Here is a 15898-nt window from a genome sequence, read left to right on the forward strand (position 1 = left end):
TCAATTGGAAATAACTGATAAATTGGAGGTTTAAGCTCTAAAAGCCGGTTGTTCAATCCTGCCAATCATACAGAGGATTAGGTCCATAAAAAAACCTAAATAATAATTCTGACATTAATCTCAGAATTTTGACTTTAACAGCACAATTCTGATTTCAAACTCAAGATTCTGACTTTATTTGCAGAATTTGGACTTTCTCAGAATTCCAATTTTTTTCTCAAAATATTCAATTCATTCACAGAATTCAGACTTTATTGTCCTCAGAATTCACTCTAATCTCACTACTTTGACTTTGATTTTTAGAATTTTAACTTTCTTCAGAATTCAAACTTTTATTTCCCAGGATTCTGACTTTAATCTCAGAATTTAAACTTTTTTGGAATTCTAACTTCTTTCAAAGAAGATTAAAGCCAGAATTCCGAGAATAAAGTCAAAAATATATCTTTTAATTTAGCGTCCCTAACCCCCTTCCATAGTTTTCCGTCATAATTCCTGAGTGAAAAGGCGCAGACTGCATCCTGTCCTCCTTGGATTATGTTGGGATTAAGCGCAGCAGACGTCCTGGACTCGCTGACAGAACCAAACGGCCGCCACCTGCAGTAATGAGCAACACCTGATGCCGCGGCATCAACTCGCCGTCCGGCTTTAATCCTGACAAATCGCCGCCGTGGCTCCTCCGCTCAATCCCTCTTTATCCGCCTCGCCTGCAGATTCTGCAATCCATATCCTCCTCGGCGGGGCTCATTATCTAAACCGAGCGTTGATGGGGTGTGCTTGATTCTCCCTCTGCGTGAGCCGGCCGGTGGGGCGGGGCGGGGCTGTTTCTGTCTGACGCGGGTTCCGGAGGTGAGCAGCTTCTGCTTCAGGTGTTCATGCAGGTAAGGAAGAGCAGCATGAACACCTGGATGACTGTCGACACAGACAGACCATCAGCAGGAGAGAGAATATGCAGAAATATGAAAGATGGTCACCATGGCAACGCGAGAGGAACAACAAGCGTTGGTCTGAAAACTTTCAGGTTAAAATGATCTTCATATTATTCTAAACTCTAGAAAAGATTTACAAGGTTTTAATAAAACCACCCATTTCTGCGTCTTTTCTCCTTTCCTTCTTTCTCTCCTTCCTTCCTTTCATATCTTCCCTAACCAAAATATAACACTAAAACTGCCACTATGACTAATAAAAAGTAAACATTTAATTAATAATAACTAATAATAGAAACTGGCAAACACTGTAAAAGCTAATTAAAACTGAATGAGACAAACAAAAAGTCACAATTAAATAAAACTTAACTATAATGAAAACACCAAACTAGTATAAACTTTGATATTTATTTGTTGTTTTATCCATGAATGAATGACTGATGCTACTTTAGTTTCCGGTCTGCGGTGAGTCCTGATGGATTCGTCGTGAGTCGGAGCTTCATGCCGATCAGTTTATCGACCCAAATCTGCCTCATCCGTCCCTGGTTAAATATTCCTCTGTTTGGGCGACGCTCCCATCCTCTTAGCTGTCGCTCACGCTAACCGAGATAAACGAGGGAAGAGTGATGGCGTGAAAACAGCTGACAGAGAACATGGCAAACCAATTCATTGTTTATTGAAACAGTACTTGAATCAATTAAGTTTAATTGATTTTAATGTTAATTAAACTTAGATACAACTTGAAAGTGCACTTTACTTTGATCTGTAACATTGTGATCTTTAACTTAAAATTCATTTGAATTATTCCTGACAAAGCCTTGCTGCATTTTACAATGAAGTTAAGTTTTATATCCTGACTATCAAAAACAAAAAAAGCTATTAAAACAAATGAAATCTGTGTTGTTTGAATGTACAGTTGGAACCAAAGATCCTTAACTTTTTCTTTATCTTGAATAAATTTATCTGTATTTGTTTTTACTTGATCAGAACAAATGAGGCAAAACTCTGTTGTTAAACTGTTATACAGTTAAAAAAAAAAAACAAGATATCCCCCCCACCCGCCCCCCTTCCCTGGTTCCCTCCACACCCAACCGACTTCTTGTGGCTTTGATGTCACAGTGATGTCACAGTGATGTCACTCAACCCATCTGTGACATCACAGGCGACTGTCTTTGTATTCTCAGATTCCACAGAGAAATTCATTTGCAGTTTCTAGCAGCAAACAGCGAACATAGTGAAGATACTGAAGATAGAGAATATAGAGAATATAGACATGGAAGATCAGAATTTGTTGTTGAGTAAAGTAAATAGTTTGGAGAAGAGCTGTTTGAAGCTGCAGAAGGAGAAGCAGCAGCTTCAAATCACAGTGGATAAACTGAGGACGAAGATTGAACGACTTAACAGCTGCACCGATAACAATGAACGAAGTTTCCAAGCTGAAAATGAGAACCTTGTCAAATCAAACAAATTTTATAAAAGTAAGACAAGAAGTTTAATTGTGGAGCTGGATGCAGCAAAAAAGACAATTCATCATTTAGAACAAAATTGTGACACTATTTCCAGACAAAATGTTGAACTGGACGAAACAGAGCGGGCAATGAGAAAAAATTTAGAAGTTTCACTGAAAGAAAAGACTAAACAGTTGAACTGGATGCAGAAACAAAATAATGAATTAAACATGGAGATCGTGGCGATGAAGCTGAAGAGCGACCGGTTAAGATCCAGGGTGGAACAAAACTCAAAGGAGGTCCCCCAAAATAAAGAGATGGAAAAGAAAAACCCAGACGAAACAACTGGAGAGACGGAATCGCCGACCATACTCCAAAGAGTCGGTCGAACATTTATTAATATGTACCAGTCGGGGACGTTGAGGTACTGGGTGCCACCCTGGATCTTTTAGTTTCTGGAGAGACATCTTAGAGAGACATCTTAGATATCTGCTGGTATCAGCCAGCGGTGACCCGTCAGCCAACAGTTTTCATTCTACTTATATTTAAAAACATATTTGACTTTCTTTTGTACATTTATGCCGACGTTACATTTGTGAGGTTTTAGAAATGGCTTGTTTTCCTGACACCAAAAAAAACGCCTAGGATTTTTTTTTTGTGCTAGTGTCGCTTTTAGAAGCTGCAGAAACCAAAATGGAAGCACAAAGTTAAATTTTTTTTCTTCACTTCAATAAAAATGAGAATTTTCATCTAAAAACTTGGCTGCGTTTAGATATAATTATGGATGGATGATCCAAAGTCTGTTTCTGGGTAGAAGAAGAAGAAAAACAAGATTATATTTTTTTTAGATTGAGAAGATACAAGTTTATCATGAAAATCTCATTCTAACTACTAAAAGACAGGGCTGCACAGTGGCGCAAGTTGGTAGAGCTGTTGCCTTGCAGCAAGAAGGTCCTGGGTTCGATTCCCAGCCCGGGGTCTTTCTGCATGGAGTTTGCATGTTCTCCCTGTGCATGGTGGGTTCTCTCCGGGTTCTCCGGCTTCCTCCCACAGTCCAAAAACATGACTGTCAGGTTAATTGGGCTCTAGAAATTCTCCCTATGTTTGAGTGTGTGTGTGAATAGTTGTGTGTCCTGTATATCTCTGTGTTTCCCTGCGACAGACTGGTGACCTGTTCAGGGTGAACCAGCCTCTCGCCTGGAACGTAGCTGGAGAGGAACCAGCAACCCTCCTGACCCCATTAGGGACAAGGGTGAACAGAAAATGGATGGATGGTTTGCTAAGTCGATATATTGCACAATATCCCATTAAAGCCCCATAACTGAATGGAATTGTGCATGTTCCCAGTGGCTCTGTGGAAACAAAACTCTAATCTCAACCCTAATCTTAATAAAGAAGAAGAAGAAGAAGCTCAGGCGGGATCTATTAATTACAGGAGGTTCAAACTCCATTCATTCATTATTAGCTTACAGAAAAATGGCACCCCGTGAAATAAACAAAAGCAAACTGACCAATCAAATTTAGGCTTTGGCGTGTCCCACCTCACCAACGTCTGATCACATAATAGGAATTAACCAGATCTGTCCTCACTGATAACTAATGTGAGTAATCCCTAATATTAATACGATCAGGCAGCATGTAATCATATACAGTACAGACCAAACGTGTGAACACACCTTCTATTGAATTCAATTAGAAGGTGTGTTCAAATGTTTGGTCTGTATATATATATATATATATAGATATCTATATCTATATATATATATATATATATATATATATATTACAGGTCCCGAGTATCAGAACTATTGTAATAGTACTGATGCAATCTAGAGGGAAAAACAGAGAGGAGTCAGCAGTGAAGCGTAGCGCTGTCTTTAGCTTCCAGATTGCTTTTCTATTTTTATTTGTGAACACACAAATCCTTTATATTATACAAAAGCAAATCACTCCACATTACCCCACTGGTCCAGCTTCATGAAATGCAAAAAGAATCAACCTGAATGTCGACGAGAACCGGGGCATATACATCAAAGAGAAGAAATTAACCGCCGCAAAACCGGAGTGTAATTCTACTGCATTTCTTCGTTTTCCTTTTAAAAAAAAAAAAAACTAAATAAAACTTCTAAAATATAGAGACGTTAAAATATAACGGTCCTAAAAAGAGACGTTATATTTCAACGGTCCCAAATGAAGAAGCCGAAACATAACGGTCCACAGAGCGAGAGGGCACAACAGCAACACCACCCTCGCCCGAAAACACCAACACAACAGCGGATCAGAGACACAACCCGTCAGGCAACACACAAACATCCCACAAAGTTGTCCCGGTGGGCTTTCTTCACTATGTACTGACCTAGAGGGAAAAACAGAGAGGAGTCAGCAGTGAAGCGTAGCGCTATCTTTAGCTTCCAGATTGCTTTTGGGGCAGAGCGGAAATCCATCCCAAAACCAACCTGGAAGCAACGCCCCGCCCCCAAACGAAGGTTCCGCTTCACCGCTACCACTCCCGTCCCCACCCCAGGAAAGCATTAAAACTGTAAACAAAAATGCAATTTGTTATATTTCTTTTAGAACATAGAATAAATTATATCTGAAACTTATTTAAGATTAATTTTAAAAAAAACAAAAGATTGTGGTGGGATTTTTAGGTGCACCACATATATATATGTGTGTATATATATATATATATATATATATATATATATATATATATATATATATATATATATATATATATATATATATATATATATATATATATACATATATATATATATATATATATATATATATATATATGTATATATATATATATATGTATATACATATATATATATATATATATATGTATATATATATATATATATATGTATATATATATATATATGTGTGTGTGTGTGTGTGTGTGTGTATATATAGATATATATATATATCTGCATACTAAAACCCAGGGGTCACCAACACGGGGCCCGCGGGCCCCCGGTCGCCTACGGGAACCTCGTCTGTGGTTTAATGTTTTTATGTTGAAGTAATAACATTTGTTCATATTTAGAGTTTTAAAAAAGGAAATGATAAAAACATTTAAAATAAATTGCTTTATGTGTAAAACTCTTTCCTACGGTTAAAGTTCAGAACTGCGCAGACGCCTGCAGGATTTTAGGGTGAACAGAAAATGGATGGATGGATGTAAGAAAGCTAGAAAAGATTTATTACAACGCATTAAATACATCCATCATGTATCCATCCATCTTTCTATTCATCCAACCATCCATCATCAATCCATCTGTCCAACTGTTGAGTCAGCATCCATCCAACACTAATCCTTTTTATTAGCCCATCATTCTTTTTTCCGTCATTCAACCAACCAAACTAATAAACAAACATCCCAACCAACCTTCTAACCAACCAGCCATCATTTATTCTGCCTAAATCTAATTTAATGTCAAAATATGATTTGTCTATATTTATCTCCAAGTAAAGAGATATATGTGGATTTGATCAAATAAGAAAATTTACTTTACCAATTGGAGATGTACCCTACGTCGATGTTTTGTTGAGAAATAAAGATGTAGTAGCTACAGTAATCTACAAGCAGTTAATATTTTTTGTAACTGTTGGTGCAAACTATTGAATTTTCAGGCCGAAGTCTTGACAGTTTAATAATCCGTGAGTTTCCAGGTGTCAGACGAATGTTGCTTTACTCCTATAGATTTCCTTTAATCAATTTCCTTCGCACGTGACTCTTGGAAAAAATGCAGCTTCTGTTTGAAATTACAATTGATTTAAAATGGAAGACAGAGATGGGGACGCAAAGACAGGGAGGGAAATTATGAATAACACAAAAGACGTCGTTGTTAAAGATCGAAGGCCCCTTCAGAGACGGAGGAACATTACTGTGATCCTGAATAATCACAAAATCAATCAACAGGCTGTAATCTAGAGCAACATGACCATGAAATGATTCAGTGACCTCAGAGGGAAAGTAGGACAATCAGAGAGACGAAGAGAAAACACAACTTGGCTTGAAATGGATCAAAAACAGAGAAAGTTATTTAAAAAATGTTAAAAAGCAACAAAGGATGAGATGCAAAATCTACATCCATCTATCTCACCTTTCATCCATCCACCACCCTTTTATCCATCTTTTTTTTTACATCATCCATCCATCCTTCCATCAACCATTTTATCTGTCTGTCCATCCAACATCCAATCTTCAACCAAACCATCAAACTGTTGAGTCAGCATCCATCCATCCAATCATCCATCCATCTGTTGACTGCCTGTCTGTCCATCCATTTGTCTTTTTTCCATCCATCAATCTGAACATTCTTCTTATCAGTCCATTGTTCTTTTATCCATCCATCCATCCATCCATCCATCCATCCATCCAGTCCTCCTCCATCCATTTTTCCTTTTTTCTATCCAACCAACCGATCATCCATCATTTCATTCATCCATCTATCAGTCATTCATCATCTATCTTTTTTTATCTGTTACTTTACCATCTTTTTATCTGTTATGGTTTATCTTTGTTTTATCTGGTTGTTTTACTGTTACTGGTTTATCTGGTTGTTTTACTGTTACTGGTTTATCTGGTTGTTTTACTGTTACTGGTTTATCTGGTTGTTTTACTGTTACTGGTTTATCTGGTTGTTTTACTGTTACTGGTTTATCTGGTTGTTTTACTGTTACTGGTTTATCTGGTTGTTTTTTGCTGTTACTGGTTTATCTGGTTGTTTTTTGCTGTTACTGGTTTATCTGGTTGTTTTTTTACTGTTGCTGGTTTATCTGGTTGTTTTTTGCTGTTACTGGTTTATCTGGTTGTTTTTTTACTGTTACTGGTTTATCTGGTTGTTTTTTTACTGTTGCTGGTTTATCTGGTTGTTTTTTGCTGTTACTGGTTTATCTGGTTGTTTTTTTACTGTTGCTGGTTTATCTGGTTGTTTTTTGTTGTTACTGGGTTATCTGGTTGTTTTTTGCTGTTACTGGTTTATCTGGTTGTTTTTTGTTGTTACTGGGTTATCTGGTTGTTTTTTGCTGTTACTGGTTTATCTGGTTGTTTTTTGCTGTTACTGGTTTATCTGGTTGTTTTTTGCTGTTACTGGTTTATCTGGTTGTTTTTTGCTGTTACTGGTTTATCTGGTTGTTTTTTGCTGTTGCTGGTTTATCTGGTTGTTTTTTGCTGTTACTGGTTTATCTGGTTGTTTTTTGCTGTCACTGGTTTATCTGGTTGTTTTTTGTTGTCACTGGTTTATCTGGTTGTTTTTTGCTGTCACTGGTTTATCTGGTTGTTTTTTGTTGTTACTGGTTTATCTCCGGGTCTCACCAACAGGAAGTGAACTGTTTTGTCAGTATTGGTGATCCTGCAGCGATGCTGACTGTCACTGCGTCTGCTGGTCAGTATCTCTAAGATGTTCCTTCATTGGACTCAGTTTTACCAGGCAACAGCTCACATCCTTGTTGTGGTTCTTGACTCTCCTTGAATCCATTCATGTCATTTTGGAGTAATATAATTCTGCTTAATTGGCATTTTAGGTGTTGCATTAAATAGAAAATAGCGGTTGTCCATTAGATTTAGTGGGACTTCAGCAGGATCACGGCTAACGGCAGTGAAACTTATCTCACATTAACTTACAGCAGAGAGGAAATTAATGCATGAAGGTTAAAGTGGTCGTTGAATTATACAGAAGCTGTCAAGGGCTTCTTATGCTGTGTAGGGTTGGGACTACATTATAAGATGCGTAGCCTGAACTTATGTAAAGATTGTTTTCCTGCCAGTTTTTTATTTTATTTTGCTTTTTTGTTGTTTATTTGCAGGGGGACAAGTGTAAATGTAAGCAGATTGTCAGAAATTACTTTTTTGTGCCTGTATCTTATTTTATTGGTGTGACTTGCTGAATCATCCGTTTATTTGGTTGTTTATGAGGTTCATTTAATCACTACTTGGACTGAATTTAATTGCTTTTCTGCTCAAATACAGTTTTCTTGTCTTAAATCATCCTTGATAAAAAACATCTTTACATAAAAAATTTTTTTGACAAAATTTCAATCAAGTTCTGCTTATTTCTTATCAATCACAGGTTGATAACATGACAACTGTTATCGATTAAGGCTCTTTCCAAAACATACAGGCCTAATCTGTATTTAATTGTACGGAATCCAACTGGATCCAGATTAAATTAATTCAATCCAATCATGTTGTCAGATTCAGATCGAGGTAATCAGTCACCAAACAATAATACTGTTCAATTTCATACATGCAAACGCTCTGTCTGCGCTGATGAAGCTTCATTCACTTGGATTGCTGGATGCTTGGAACTGACAGCATGACCTACTTTATGATTACGTGGGTGAATAATTAGGGTAGGGCTGGGCGATAAACAGATGTTTACAAGTACATTTTGATCAAGATATAAGAACTTGTTAAATAATTTTTTTAGATTTTTGAAAATGTACTATCCTACCTGTCTGTCTATCTGTAAAAAAGATTTCTTCAAAAAAAAAAACCTCAAAAAGTTTGAGAAAAATTCTGAAATTTTACAGAGTTTCTATTTTTTTTTGTAAATTTCTGAGTTTGAAAAGTTGACAATTTGCTAGAAAAAAACAAAACATTTTTCAATTAATTTGAAAACATTTCTAGAAAAAAACTGAAATTACTGAGTTTCCAAAGTCAAATATTTTAAACTTTTGGAAATGTTAAGAGTTTCAAGTCAAACGTTTTTAACTTTCAGAGCTCAGATATTTTCTTGTTTTTTCTAGAAAATCTTTGACTTTTCAAACTCAGAAATTTCTGATTTATTCAAGAAAAAATCTGAGTTTTATCTTGCAAACATTTTACTTTTTACTCTTATTTAACTTGGATTAATCTCAAAATTTAGATTTTTTTTTTCTAGCAAATTTTCAACTTTTGAAACTCATAAATTTACAAGTTTTTTTTAAACTCTTTTTCTTCTATCTGCAACACGCTGTCGTACCTGAAACAGTTTGAAGACAGTTCCAAAAATGTGCCATCCCCTCAGGGATTTTTTCAACCACTTTGGGTCAAATCTTTGACGAACCAGCGACGATGTGCCAGCCTCCGTCCCCCGGCAGCGTGCCTGACGTTCTGGATTCGTGCTTCAACGTGGAGGTTAAGCAGAAGCCGATGCATGTGATGAATATCCAATAAGGTGCATTAGTTATTTATTTATCTCGACCTGGAGCGCTTCCCTGCTGAGTTTCATTTTAAGCTTCTGCAGAGTGAATGAACACTCACAGCTTGTCCTGCTGTGCATCTCGATGATGTGAAAATATTCCCATAGTCACAGGAAGTGAGGTCGTGATGCATTCACTGCCTTCGCTAAAAAAAGAGCAGCACTGGGTTTGATTGAAGAGTTTAGTTTCCGACGTGCTGAAGTGTTGGCGCTGGCTGGGAATCTAAATAGTTCTCATTTCTGTGGTTGGGTTATGACAGCATATTAGGGCGATCCCAGATAGAACAGAAAAAGAGTACATTTCCAACACTGAGTTTGAAAAATCAAACATTTGCTCAAAAAAATATGAAATTTTTTATGTTAATCTCCAAAATTTTTGAAGGAAAAAAAATATGGAAATTTCAGTTTCAAAGGTTAACAAATTTTGACTTTTCTAAGTTTTTTTTTCTAGAAAATTTCTGAGATTAATCAAATTTTTTATTTTATTTTTCCCACTAAATTTATGAGTTTTTACTTTTGAAAGTCAGATCTCCAAGTTCTCTCTGAAAAAAAATTCTAAGCCCTGACATGATGCGCCTCACCCCGGTCTCCACCTCCCATGGTGCAACAGGAAACTACATCAATTCCTGGAATCCACGTCTTTTGGCGATGGTTGTATGGATCAAATATTTGGCCACAAAAAACGTTTTGGGCTTCCAAAGCAAACCATCTCCAACTGGTTTGATTCCAGTTTGTAATATAAATATCTTTTCATTGATGAAAATTGATATTTAGTTTGCAACAAAACAATTATTTTCATAATTGTAATTTAGTAAAACATTGTGCCAATAAATGAAGATGAATTTGAGGGTGATTGTGAGTTAATGGTGCCAAATTGCAGCATTAATTTAAGACAATTTCTGCTTGAACGTCCCTCTGTTTATGCCTTTTACACATTTTGTTCTTTTCATCTTTTATTTTTCTCTTCAAACATCAACCTGGGAGTTTACTGTTTTGCTATGTTTTATAAATGGGTCTAATGTGAGAAAATCACAATTTTCTGTTAATTCATTCAGTGTTATATTTGTTTCTAAGCTCAGGTTTTTAAATGTAAATAAAATGTTAGATCAGTCAACTTTAAATTAACTCATTAATTGATATAAACCATGAAATGCAACATTTCTGAAGAACAGTTTGATCTTTTTCCGTGAAACATCCAGTTGGAGTTAATTGATCCGGTTTTATTTTAGGTTCTGCATGGCTGCTTCGGCTGTTAGACACTTTAGAGGAGTTTTATCTCCAGTCCAGATGGAGATATCTGGGTGAGGAGGTCACCACGCCATCTTTGTGCCTCCGTGGAGGAAGCCGTGTTTTGGTTTCCTGACCTATTTATCTTCATGCAAAAATCCCACCAGCTCAACCAAGTCAGGCGGAGACTGGAGAATAAAAGGAAGTAAAAGCAAACAGAGATGAATCGCTCACTAAAACCCACTCTTACAGCAGTCAGAATCCATTTATCTGTCATGTGACCGTGAGCTGCTGTAAATCACTTTCAGCTGCTGAGGTTTACGATTCCATTTTGTGAAATATTATTGTGTTTCCTCCGCTGCGGATCAGGTGAGAATAAAGGACGATGGAGGTGAAAAGGAGAAGTGAGCACTTCTGTCTGAATGCAAATCTGGACTCAGTGCAGATAAATCAGCTGGTCAGATAATGTAGAACTGGATGAAATCGGCTTATCGCGGGTGGCATTTATCAATATTTATACTGGCAGGAGGGTCAGAGCAAGGACGACGTGCCATTTTCTTAGAGAGAGGAGAAAATATACTTTATTCTGACCTCCAGAAAACTCTCTGGGGATTGTTTGTGCTGGAGTAAAACATTCAATTTCAGTCCTAAAATGTGTTTTTTATTGGCAACCCAAAATCAATCAAGAATAATCTTCCTCTAAAAACTTGAAAAATCCATTTTTTCCAGTGAGACAAAAAAAATCTCCCTTACTGGCCAATGTGGCGCAAAAAAACATTCAGACTTTTTTTTCATACCAGATAAGATTTTTCTCACTTTCTTTTCTAGAAAATAAATGACAAATACAGAAAATATTTTCCAAAATGTGGCTTTTATTTCAGTCCTTCCTTCTCTGAGTTGCACTACAGACTGTTATCAAATAGAGTCATAGTGTAAGCAGAAAAACATTTAAAATGAGGAGAAGAAAGCTTGGTTATCAGGATCTCACATGAGACATAGACTTGTTTCAAAGTCCTGCTACTGGTAACAATTTGATGCTGATGTGTTAAGATCAAGTCCATCAAAAATATTTATTAGTTTTCTATCAAATTTTTGACTTTTAAAACTAAGAAATTTTCTTGTTTCTAAAAAAAGTTCAGATTAATTTTAAAATTTCTGTTTTTTCTGTTTTTTTTCTGGAAAATTTTGGACTTCTCAAATTCAAAGTTTTTTTTTGCCAAAAATGCGTGAGATTAATTTTAAAATTTTTAAGGGCTTCTTGCAAACTTTTGGTTTTTGAAACTCAATTGAAAAGTACAAAATTTGCTAGCAATAACAAAAACAATGTTTTTTTTAGTTTACACAGAGAAATATTCCTGAAAAAACTTTCAGTTTCTAAAGTCAGAATTTTTCCACTTTTGGAAGTCTTTTTCTAGAAAGTTTTGGAGATTAATCTCAACATTTAACATTTTTTTAGAAGATTTTTGATGTTACTCAAATTTTTGTTTTTCCCCGTTTTTCTAATAACTATTTGGCTTTTAAAACTCAGAAATGTTTTTGTTTTATGGCAGAAATCCTCCTTAGTTGTTCTACCTATAATGGCCGTGATACGCCGTCATAAGACACACATCCATAACGAAGTTGCACGTTTGAAGCTGCATCCCTCTGTGCGTCACCGCCGCGCTGACATTTCAGCGGCTCACACCACCCGAGGCTTCCCGCATGAAAACAATCTTCTGCTTCGTGCAGCTTCCAGCTATTTTATTATGTCAGCCGTGTGGGGCTGGATGTGCGGTTATTTTTACCTCCTGTCTGTGTCCTCAGGTGTGCGGCGCTTCCCGGTGGACCAGGCGCGTTACGGCTGCTGTTCGGTCACTCTTCGTCCTCTAGCTACAAAATCAGAAGCTTTCACACAAACCGCATGAAAGACTGGAAAACTTTCCCTCAGACGTTCGTTTCTCTGGATATTTCTGTGTTTGTGTCTACAGTTGGTGGGTGTGAGAGAAAGTGGGTCAGCCAGCTCGCCCTGGTTACTGCTCAGTTGAACCGATAAATCATATCATTACGCTGCAGACAGAGTTGGTCCTCTCTGTTGTTTTACGATCTCGGAAATGTTTCTAAAAAAACGCAAAGGAAAAAGGTTTTTCTCCATTTATCTGAACGACGACGTGTTGTTATCAGATAATAAAAACTGTTGCTAAAATGACCAACAGCTGTATTTGGTCATTTGTAGCCTTGTATAAATTTTTTTTTACAGCAACTCAGTTCATGAAAAAGTTTTTTAACAAAACCAGCCATTTATAATAGTGGAATTGAACTATTTTCCATTTAGGTTTCTGGTTTTAGAGCATCTTGTTTTATATTGAAGGGGAACTATTGTGCAAAATTTACATTCGTCATGTTTTATTATTCCATTTGGGTCTCGGCAACAACACCCAAACGTTTTTAGTAATAACATAATGTTTTTTGCTGTCTGGAAAATGAGCTGTTTTAAAAACCCCTGGCTTGTTAAGTCACATTCAAAGGGCACAGCCGTTACCTAGCAACCTAAACAAGTTCTGCCCAAACAGAGTTCCCCGTTACCTAGCAACCTAAACAAGTTCCACCCGTTACCTAGCAACCCAAGGAGTTCCTGCATGTTTGGCCTGCATGTATGCTGCTGGGGAGGACAAGCGTAGAAACCACTTGCTGCATTCCTGTAGGTTATGCATTTGGCTCCACTAATGCTTTTCAAAGATGTTTGGTTGCATAATTGCACATTTATTTAAGCTATTATCTACTTAGTTTACTGTTGGGATCAATAATCATTCAAATTTGCCTATTTTTAAATTTATGTTTAATCTGTTTTAAGCCATTTTTACCTGTGTAAAGGCTGAGTTGGGGGCGTGGCTTATGTGGATTTAAAGTGACAAGAGGCCCTTTAAAGCGTATTCTGAAAGGAGCAGACTAAATTGTTGATAAAAGATTGATTTTGTGCAAAACTTTGCAATGAACATGTTTTGTATAGACCATAAACCTATCCTAACCTGTTCAAGGAAGCACAGTAGATGATTTTTTTAACATAATTTACCTCATTTTGTTGGTATTGGCATTCATAGATCAGGTATTTTAGCTTCTGTTTTATCTTTAACATGTAGAAAATGTGTGGCTGAGGCAGAAACAGGAAGTAAGTAACTTGAAAAATGATAAGTTTGAAGATTTTGTGTAGAGGAAAAAAGGATTCTTAGTCAAAACGGAGCAGCAGAGTGTATGGGAATACTGGGCCACAAAGCTTTTTAGTCAGATCAAAGCTAATCCATATCTGTGAGGAGAGGACTTGGTAAAACCCTCGACTGTCAGTGGGAATCCTCCGCCTTCCTCTCCGTCTGTTCCATCTTCCCTCAGCGCTCCGTGAAACCGGTTGGACTTTTCAGCACCTTTTCTCTACTTTGAGCCGGTGTGGAGAAACTAGGTCAGCCATGGAGGAAGAAGTGAGCGGTCTGGCCTCCAGACTTGGTTAAGGAGGGAGTGTTTTGCCTCCAGGGAGGCAGAGGATGGAGAGGCTTGAGCAGCTGGAGTCGATGACACTCACGAGGTATTGACCTGGCAAACTAACGAGGATCCACTCAACACTTGGTGCTGAAGTAAAGTCTTTACTGGCTGCAGGCATCACGGCTCCTATTTAACACAGAGGTTCATTCCCACCAGCCGTCTTTAGTCCACTTTAATCCGACCCTAGAAGGTCTGGTTCGTTTTTTGAGATGTGAATGTGCAATTATACCAAAAGATTGAACTCTGGTCTGCCTACAAACTTCATCCTAGTTTGATTAATGTGAACTCTGGTGCGGTTCGAATACATAATGTGAATGCCAAGCGGATCGGATACCGCTCCAAAAGCAGGAAGTGGATTACAGCGCAGGGCATGCTGGGTAAATACGACCAAAACAAACGCGAGAGAAATCCTACAAAATCTGAACTCTGACACTGTTGTATTTTTGTTTGTATTTTGTGAAGAAGGAAGTTGCCTTCATGTTGACTTTGGAGATTTTTGTGTCGTTTCCTTTGGTGGTTCTTGGTACAGCGCCCCCACAGGCGAGAAGAGGAACAGGTTTTTCTAAGGATTTGGTTCGTTTGACTGAGAGCAGTGGGAAAGAAAACAACTGTAGCTGAAAATGTAACAAATGTTGCAAATTTTTTCACCAATCAAACAGAATTTAGGTGTGGAAACACCTTAAAACTGAATCATAACGTCAAAACTCTCTTATTTTGTCAGCTATATGTTTCAATTTTGGAGCAATATTTAAAAAATATATTTTCAGAAAACGTAAAAACGTATATTAAAAGCTACTACGTTATAAAATTTAAGCACATTGTGAACTACTTCTCAGTTCTTTGCTCCTAAAACAGTTGGAAATGGCATAAGGAGGAGCATTGTTGTGATTACTTCTAGACGTTTCACACAGAACAGGAGACAAAAACTAAGCATGTTTAATATTTACAGTATTTTTATAATGACTGAAGGTGAAATAGTTACTAGATTGTGATATAAAATGACCCTCTGTGTCTGGAAAATACATAATGTCACCCTTTTAAGAGAGAGAGACTCTTAACTACTCTGAAACAATGTTGGAAAGAAAAGCAGGATAAAATTCATTATGTGTTCTTCTTGTATCCATGCACGGCTTTTCAATTTTGCTCTTGTTTGTCTAATAAATTATTATGAAATGTGAGAGGGCATACTTTCTTTCTATACTGAAATTCTTTACATTCAGAGAGGATTTGAGAAGATATTTGATGTTTTTTCTGGTCCTGTTATGTTTTTCCATCCAAGGTCGAGTTTGATCTGCACTTAAATGAACCTCGCCAGCAGGACTGAATGATCGGCTCTGAACATGTTTGATGTGAAACCTCTTCTTATCTCTCTCCTGCTGCATCAGTGTCCCTACGGGGCGCCATGACAGCTGTAATTACCTGAGATCTTGTTTCTGATAAGGGACACCGACGCTCAGTATTGCGAGACAATCAGTGGTCACCTTTTTCCATTTCTATCATCGTTTCTCTCCATCTCACTTTGTCCTCTCCCGCTTTTTACGCCTGAAGGGACAGCGTCTCTGTTGTGATGGCAGCGTAGAAAGAAAAAGAGAGA

The 15898-nt window shown here is 37.2% G+C and overlaps 1 protein-coding gene across 4 annotated transcripts in view; it reads left to right on the forward strand.

The window, feature by feature from the left end:
• The window catches only part of rnf152 (ring finger protein 152), a 42604-nt gene that overhangs the window by 23242 nt on the left and 3464 nt on the right, over positions 1-15898 (forward strand). Inside the window, exon 1 of one of the 4 annotated variants that reach the window (XM_044105188.1) lies at positions 9524-9543. The exons of 2 other annotated variants lie outside the window; for them this stretch is intronic. The gene's annotated coding sequence lies outside the window, so the exon portion shown is untranslated. Of the gene's footprint in view, positions 1-9523; positions 9544-12746; positions 12765-15898 lie in introns of those variants that run through there. One more of the 4 variants, XM_044105187.1, reaches the window with a different exon arrangement.

Source organism: Gambusia affinis, linkage group LG21 (assembly GCF_019740435.1).
Source record: "Gambusia affinis linkage group LG21, SWU_Gaff_1.0, whole genome shotgun sequence".
NCBI lineage: Eukaryota > Metazoa > Chordata > Actinopteri > Cyprinodontiformes > Poeciliidae > Gambusia > Gambusia affinis.